Source organism: Chrysochloris asiatica, unplaced genomic scaffold (genome assembly GCF_000296735.1).
Source record: "Chrysochloris asiatica unplaced genomic scaffold, ChrAsi1.0 scaffold00147, whole genome shotgun sequence".
Lineage (NCBI taxonomy): Eukaryota > Metazoa > Chordata > Mammalia > Afrosoricida > Chrysochloridae > Chrysochloris > Chrysochloris asiatica.
This window is the reverse complement of record NW_006408665.1, coordinates 5,691,410-5,699,375: the sequence shown is the minus strand read 5'-3', so window position 1 is coordinate 5,699,375 and position 7,966 is coordinate 5,691,410. Positions and strand designations below refer to the sequence as shown.

The following is a 7,966-nucleotide window of genomic DNA, read 5'->3' as shown; positions in this document are numbered from 1 at the left end:
CTAGAAGTTGGAGGGGAAGAGAGAGTAAGTCACTAACTAGAGGATTGTTGTTAAGTGCCGTTGAATTGGTTCTGACTCATACTGATACCTGTGTAGGGTTTCTGAGGAACAGCTGGTGTTTTTGAACTGCCAAATTTTGCAGTTCAAACCAACCTTGCAGTCCAGTGCATTATCTTGCAGCAACACACCAGGACTCCAACTAGAGGATTGTTGTTATTGTTCAGTGTCATTGAGTCGGTTCTGACACATAGCAACCCTGTATAGGGTTTCCAAGGAGCAGTTGGTGAGCTTGAACTGGTTCAAATGACTTTGCAGTCCAGTGCATTAACCCACAGTGCCACACCAGAACTAGGCATAGATTAATTTAGGTGAAGGAAAAGGCAATATACAACATGCAATAAAGGGGAGGTCAGCACAAAATGATTAAGGCCAAGGAAGATACTGGGAGAAACCCAAAATTAAAGGCAAAGATGTAACATACACAATCCTGCAGTAACCATAATAATAATCTGTGAGTAGATGTGTAGCTGTGCGAGCTGAACAGGTATGGGAAGGCGACTGCAATTACAAACATGAACATATATAGGTTTTACATATTTCTACATATGTATTTATATGTGCTGTAAACATATCCATAAAATACAGTAGAGCCTACAGAGGGCAGAATTATGACGACTTCTTGTTAGGTGATGTTAAGGTGTTTCTGACTCACAGTGAGCCTATGCATAACAGAATGAAACACTACAGGGTCCTGCACCATCCTCGCAATTGTTATCTTTGAACCTATTGTTGCTGACACTGTGTCAATCTTTTCACTAGGGTTTTCATTTGTTCTATGGACCCTCAGCTGTACCAACCATGATATCCTTCTCCAGGGACCAATGCCTCCTGACAACATGTCCAAAGTAAGAGCATTCTGACTGAACTTCTTCCAGGACAGATTGTTTGTTCTTTGTGTTGTCCACAATACTTTCAGTGTTCTTTGGCAACATAATTCAAATGTAACAATTCTTCTACTCTCTTCCTTATTCATTGTCCAACTTTCGTATGCATTCGAGGTGATTGAAAAAAGCATGGCTAGGTGCCCCTTAGTCATCAAACTGACATCCTTGCTCTTTAACACTTCAAAGAGGTCTTTTGTAGCAGATTTGCCTAATTAAATACATCTTTTGATTTCTTGACTGCTGCTTCCATGATTGTTGATTGTATATACAGGCAACTTCTGTGGATGTTGATTGTATCTGCAAGTCTTTTACAACTTCAGTCTTTTCTCTATTTGTCATGCTGTTGGGCACTGGTGTGGTACTGTAGGATGAGCACTGAACTGGTAACCACAAGGTAACTGTTCAATCTCAACCATCCACTCTTGGAAACTCTATACAGGGTTACCATAAGTTAGAACTGACTTGACATCACACAGTAATAACAACAACAACAACAACAACAACATCATGATATTATTTATTAGGCCCATTGTGATGATTTTCTTTACATTGAGGTACAATTCATACTGAAGGCTATAGTCTTTGATCTTCATCAGTAACTATTATAAGTGTGCTTCACTTCCAGCAAGCAGGGTTGTGTCATCTCCATATCATATATTGTTTATGAATCTACCTTCAGTCCTGATGCCACATTCTTCTTCACATAATCAAGCCTTATGGATTATTTGCTCAGCATACAGGCTGAATAAGATGATAAAATAATATAATATAAACAAATATATAATTATATAATGTGTATATTTATATATGTATTATATATATAATTATAATTTCAATATATATAATATAATAATATAAGTAAATAATAAAATAAAATAAAATAAAGGATACATCCCTTATTTTCTTAATTTTATACTATTCAATATCCCCATATTCTGTATGACGGACTGCCTCTTGCTCTATGTACAGGTTTCTCATGAGCACAATTAAATGTTTTGGAATACTCATTCTTCACAATGTTATCCATCATTTTCTATGATCCACACAGCCAAATGCCTTTGCATATCAATAAAGCATAAGTAAACAGCTTTCTAGCATTCTCTGCTTTCAGTCAAGATCCATCTGACATCTACAGTGATATCCCCTGTTCTAAGACCTCTTCTAAATCTGGTTTGAATGTAAGGTAGCTCCATGTCAATGCATTGCTGCAATCATTAAAAAATGATCTGTAAAATTTTACTTATGTGTGATATTAATGGTATTGTTTGATGATTTCTGCAGTCCATTGGGTGCATTTCTTTGGAATCAGCATACACAAGTCTCTTCTAATTGGTCAGCCAAATTTCTTAGCAAAGACCAGTGAGTACTTCCAGTGCAGCATCAGTTTGATGGAACATTTCCAATTGTATTCCAGTAGTTCCATGAATCTGGTTTGTTGACAATGACTGCAATGTGGCTTGAACTTCTTCCTTCTATGTCATCTATGCTCTATACTCAAATGTTTGAGCTCACAGCTACTGCCACAGTGTCAGTCCATATCATTGGAAGTCTTCCTCTTTTGCTCTGACCCTCCACTATTTCAAACATCATGTCCTTCTTCAGGTACTGGTCCCTCCTGATAATATATCCAAAGTATGAGAGTTGAAGTTTCGCCATTCTAACTTTTAAGGAGCATTCTGGCCATATTTTTTTCCAAGACAGATATGTTTGTTCTTCTGGTAGTCCATGGTATTTTAAATTTTTTTTGTCAACACCATAACTCAAATGCATCAATTCTTCTATTATCTTTCTTATTCACTGTCTAACTTTCACATGCATATGAAGTTATTGAAAATACCATGGCTTGGGTCAGACACACCTTAGTCTTCAAATGGATATCTTGAACACTTTAAAGAAGTCTTGTGCTGCAGATTTGCCTACTGCATTCCATTGTTTGGTTTCTGCTGTTTCCTTGAGTGATAATTGTAGATCCAAGCAAAATGAAGTATTTGACAACTTCCGTCTTTTCTCCATTTATCTTGATTTATTTATTGGTCTAATTGTGAGGATTTTTGTTTTGTTTACATTGAGGTTTAGTCCATACTGAAGGCTGTAGTCTTTGATCTTTATCAGTAAGTATTTTAAGTCCTCTTCCATTCCAGCAACCAAGGTTGTATCATCTACGTATCGCAGATTAATATGTCTTTCTTTAACCTGATGCCACACTCTTTTTCATAAAATTAAGCTTTTTGTATTGTTTGCTCAGCATGCAGATTGAACAAATATGATGCAAGAATAAAATCCTGGAGCACACCTTTCCTGATTTTAAATCATTCAGTATCCCCGTGCTGTTTTAATGACTGTCTCTTGTTCTATGTATCAGTTTCTCATGAGCACAATCAAGTGTTTTGGAATACTTATTCTTTGCTGTGCTATCCATAGTTAGTCAAAAAAATTGCTTACTCAATAAAGCACAGTAAATATCTTTCTTATAATCTCTGTTTTTAGCCAAACTCCATCTAATATTAGCTATGATATGCTTTATTCCATGTCCTTTTCTAAATCTGGCTTGAATTTCTGGCAGTTCCTTGTCAATGTACTATTTTGAATTCTTGCCATCTAAATTCTACTTGCATGTGATATTAATGATTATTCAATGATTTCTGCCTTTGATTGGGTCACCTCTGGAATGGGTACAAATATGGATCTCTTCCAATCGGTTGGCCAGGTAACTGTCTTCCAAATTTCTTGGCATAAATGAGTGAGTGCTGCATCAGTTTGTTGAAAGGTTTCAATTTGTATTCTGTCAATTTCTGGAGCCTTGTTTTTTTTGCCAATGCCTTCAGTGCAACTTGGACTTCTTATTTTGTATTGTCAGTTCTTGATCATACACTACCTCATGAAATGGATGAACATTGGCCATTTCTTTTTTTTAAAGTATTTCAGATTGCTTTAATGACAAATTTCCCAGCACAATACCATTGCTTTTCATACTACACAAATCCAATTAAGTAGTAAAACTTTAATTACTGCCTCTCATTGAAGATAATTATTCATATAAAATTTTAAATAGGAAGATCACATAGTAGTTTACAATATTAAAAAAAAAAAAGAAGGGGTATCATGTTTATTTAACAGACCATGTGCATAGAGCTAGTAACCTCTCTTAAGAAAACTATTAGGTTCTTAAACTTTTTATATGATCACATCACATTAAAACACATCAGGGGAAGAAAAAAAAAAACATCTCAGACTATGTGTATGTTTGAATAACAATGAATTTCAGGTGATGCATATCTGTGTCAAGTGACTTGTCATTTGATAATATCTTTTTGCAGGCTAAATAGAAAGACTTGATTTAAAAAGAATGTCCTTTGAGCTAGCTGGCTGAAAAAACACACATATACACAGGAAACCCTATTATCTCATTGAGGTAAACTATACATAAGGGAGAAGCATTCCTGGAAGTAAAATGCTACTGTTTTACAGGGGGCTCATATGCTTAAATATTGCCTCAGTGTGTTTTAGCAACTTTAAAAGTGCTGTTGGATTATATGGGAAAAGATTTTTCTTCTGAAAACAGTAAATAGCACCTTGTAGCTCTTCAAAGCATTTAACAGTTTTATAATATATCTTCACTTCAGAGGCAGTGTTGTTGACAGCTACTTTGCTATCCATGGAGAAGCAAGAGTTCAGTTCTTTTGGAAATAGAGACTTTGATTGAGGCTCTAGGGTCAGCTCTTTTTGACCACTTATTCCAGATATGTCCTCAACTTTCTTAATTGCCTCTTGGTGTAAATGTGCCTGCTTACTGTCTGCTAAGTACTGGTCTGTAGATTCTATCTCAGAATCATCAGAACTGTCATAATCTACCAAACTTTGAGAAGCCTGGGCAGCAGACAGACCAGCAGTCTGAAGCCTGGAATAGGGCTCCTTGGACATCATGGCCTGGTAGTCATGCTGCCCATCCAGGGGTGCAGGAGAAGCATCAGAAACCCAGGAGACCCAAGCACAAGCATCTTTCTGATTATCAAGACCAGCCCAGTAATGTGGCTGTTTGGTTGGTGCTTCTGTCTTGGACAGGTAAGGGGATACAACCACAAGTACTTATGCTATCTTTTCATTCAGCTATATCAAAGCACTTGCAAATGGTAAGATATATATATATACCAGTCTTTTTGGAGTAATTTGAAGTATCTAAAAATATATTCAAGAAAACAGGTTTCTGATGAAATAAAAAAATCAAAAAGAACTGTAGAGTCAAATCCTATATATTTTTTTAAAGAAGAACAAGAAAATGCAGTGGGGGTTATAATCATTTTCGTGTATGTGACGATTCCATGTGTCTTCTTCTTGAGCTGAGCTTTCAGTAACTTCACAACATCTTTTGGTCAAACTTAGGTAGAGTTTCAGCGATGCTTTGGCAGCTTCCAGCATGTCATCATCCTGCTTGATGAAGACCCTAGACAGCCACTCACAAGGACAATGTAACTGCAACGAGTGCTGGAGACAAGACTTTAAGAAGGTCAGTAACTCAGACATGAAGCTCTGTAAGTCAACTTGTATTTCATTTGTTAAAGTACAAGTTTGAAACTTGATTTCTAAGGATTTAATTAAAACTAAGGTGGCTGCTCTAAGGATCACATAATCTGAACCAGAGTTACTTTCAAATCTAAGATGAGTGTCATCACCTTCAAAGCAGGAAGGTTTTCCATGAATGGACATTGCTTTCAACTACCCTAAATTCACAACTTGCAAAACATTTGCATTTGCTAAATCCAACATGTCCATGACTAAAAGATGATCTGGTGGCATTAATATGGGAACATAGCCACAAAAGAGGTCTTCTCCCACTTTGAAGAGAAAGCACTTCTTAATGAATATGATGAACTTCCTTCTGATGAAAGCTGGAGCAGGCCAGATAGGAACATCTAGCACTCAAAAAGGATTCAAAGAGGAAAGCCACTGGCAGGTAAACTGGAACTTCAGGTAGATTCTGGAGGCTGTAAGAAAAGTTCAAGCAACTCCAGGAAACACACCAAGCTGTTCATTAGTTTAGAAGTTTCTTGGTAATTTTCAAAACATTGGGAAAATAAGGAATTGTAAAATGCTTCAAAAGTAGCATTAAGAGGAGTCAGGAAATGCTTCAGGATTTCTTTTCTCTCACTTGGAAATACAGAAGCAATGTGAAACATTCTGAGGCCATGTGAGATAACAGTTTATCCAAATCCTGGAACAGACAGATTAATTTGGAATTCACTTCAAATGATCCTAAAAGAATTTGAATGATTACTCTGTATGTCTCCTTTGCATGGAAGTCAGTTTCAGCAGCCAGTAGTCTGGTCATCATTACTTTGATCACTGTTAACTGAAGCAATGTTGCATCTCGGGTACTGCTCATGGGAGAGGATCTCTTCCAACACACTGGGTCTACAGAAATGGCAGTCAAACTGACAGAGCATGATCGAGAAGTGCTCTGGACACCGTGGGGGTTGGACAACTCTAGAGAGGCCACTGTATATAAATCTTGACTTGGAAATGTTGGACTGAGATACAAGATAAAGTCATGACTGTCATTTTCAAGCGCAGCTCCAAGAAGTATCTTATTGTACAGTTGCTCTAAAACTTCACAGTTAGCTTTCATTTTATTTCCAAAATGTAGCTTATGAACAGGCTACAATTCTAAACAGTGAAAATTATGATCTTGGGAATGAGATGAATCTCTAAGATGTTTCTTCATTAAAACCTTGTTGTTATTGTTAGGTGCTGTAGAGTTGGTTCTGAACCATGGTGACCCTGGATAGGTTTTCCGAAGAATGGCTGGTGAACTTGAACCACTGACCTTATTCAAACTGACTTTGAAGATCAGCCCACTGACCCCCAGCACCACAAGGGAACTCCTGGCTGTCACCTGTAAGGTTTCAATGGCTGATCATCCTGAGCAGATTGCCAGACTTTTCAACCCATTCAACATCACAGCAACATGCAAGCTTCCAAAGATGAGACAGATGGCAGTTCCAGGAGCTGTCACTGCTGTCCTGTGTGGAAGATGAGGCTTCTACCACTGGATCATCAGTGTCTCCACATTGGGAAACCTTTGATTGGGTATCACATTCTCAAAAGTGTCCTCTGTATGCCAGGCCAGGCAACCCCAACCTCATCACTAACCGAACCTCAGGGACCGACAGACATCCATAGGACCAGGCATTCATGTCTGAAAAGTAGGGTTGGCACAGAGAAACTTCTCATCTCCTGCTGCCTCCCCAACCTCACATCCAGGGCTAACTTTTTAGTCAGCTGTTCACTTGCCTATCTAGACGCGGAGCTCAGCAGCAGCTCACAATTTCCTGTCCAAAGGCTGATAAGGCGACTCTCCCTTAATACCGCCATTCAAGAGACTGGCTATTACTTTTTGATAGAGTGACTGTGTATTTCTTCTATTGTCTTTTGATGCCTTCTGCATGATTCCATATTTTGCCTATGCTGTTTCTGTTGTTAAGTGCCGTCGAGTTGATTCCGACCCATAGCGACCCTGTATAGTGTTTCCAAGGAGCAGCTGGTGAGCTTGAGCCACCAAACTTGCAGTTCAAATGACTTTGCAGTCTGATGCATTAGTATTGCAAGACCAGGCTTGAATTTTTTTCTTCAGTTCTTTCATCTTGAGAAATGCTTATCATGTTCTTCAGTTATGGTTTTCTAACTCCAGGTCTTTGTGCATTTCATTGTAATACTTGACTTTCGTCTTCTCCAGCTGCCCTTTGAAATTTTCTCTTCAGCTCATTAACCTCCTCATTTCTTTCATTCAGTTAAGCTTCTCTATGCTCAAGAGCAAATTTCAGAGTCTCTTCTGACATCCATTTTGGTCTTTTCTTACCTTCCGGTCTTTTCAGGCTTTCTTTATGTAAGATGTTTTTGATGTCATCTTCAGTGCAGCATCAGTTTTTGCTGCACTTGATGCTTGATGTTCTTAATGTCATCCCACAACTCTTATGGTCTTCGGTCACTAGTGTCTAAGCATTAGACCTCTTCTTAAGATCGTCTCT

The 7,966-nt window shown here is 37.9% G+C and overlaps 1 pseudogene; it reads right to left on the bottom strand.

Moving 5' to 3' along the window:
• Positions 1-4,406: 4,406 nt before the first annotated feature.
• Positions 4,407-6,567, bottom strand: LOC102834092 (annotated as a pseudogene).
• Between the last annotated feature and the right edge of the window lie 1,399 nt (positions 6,568-7,966).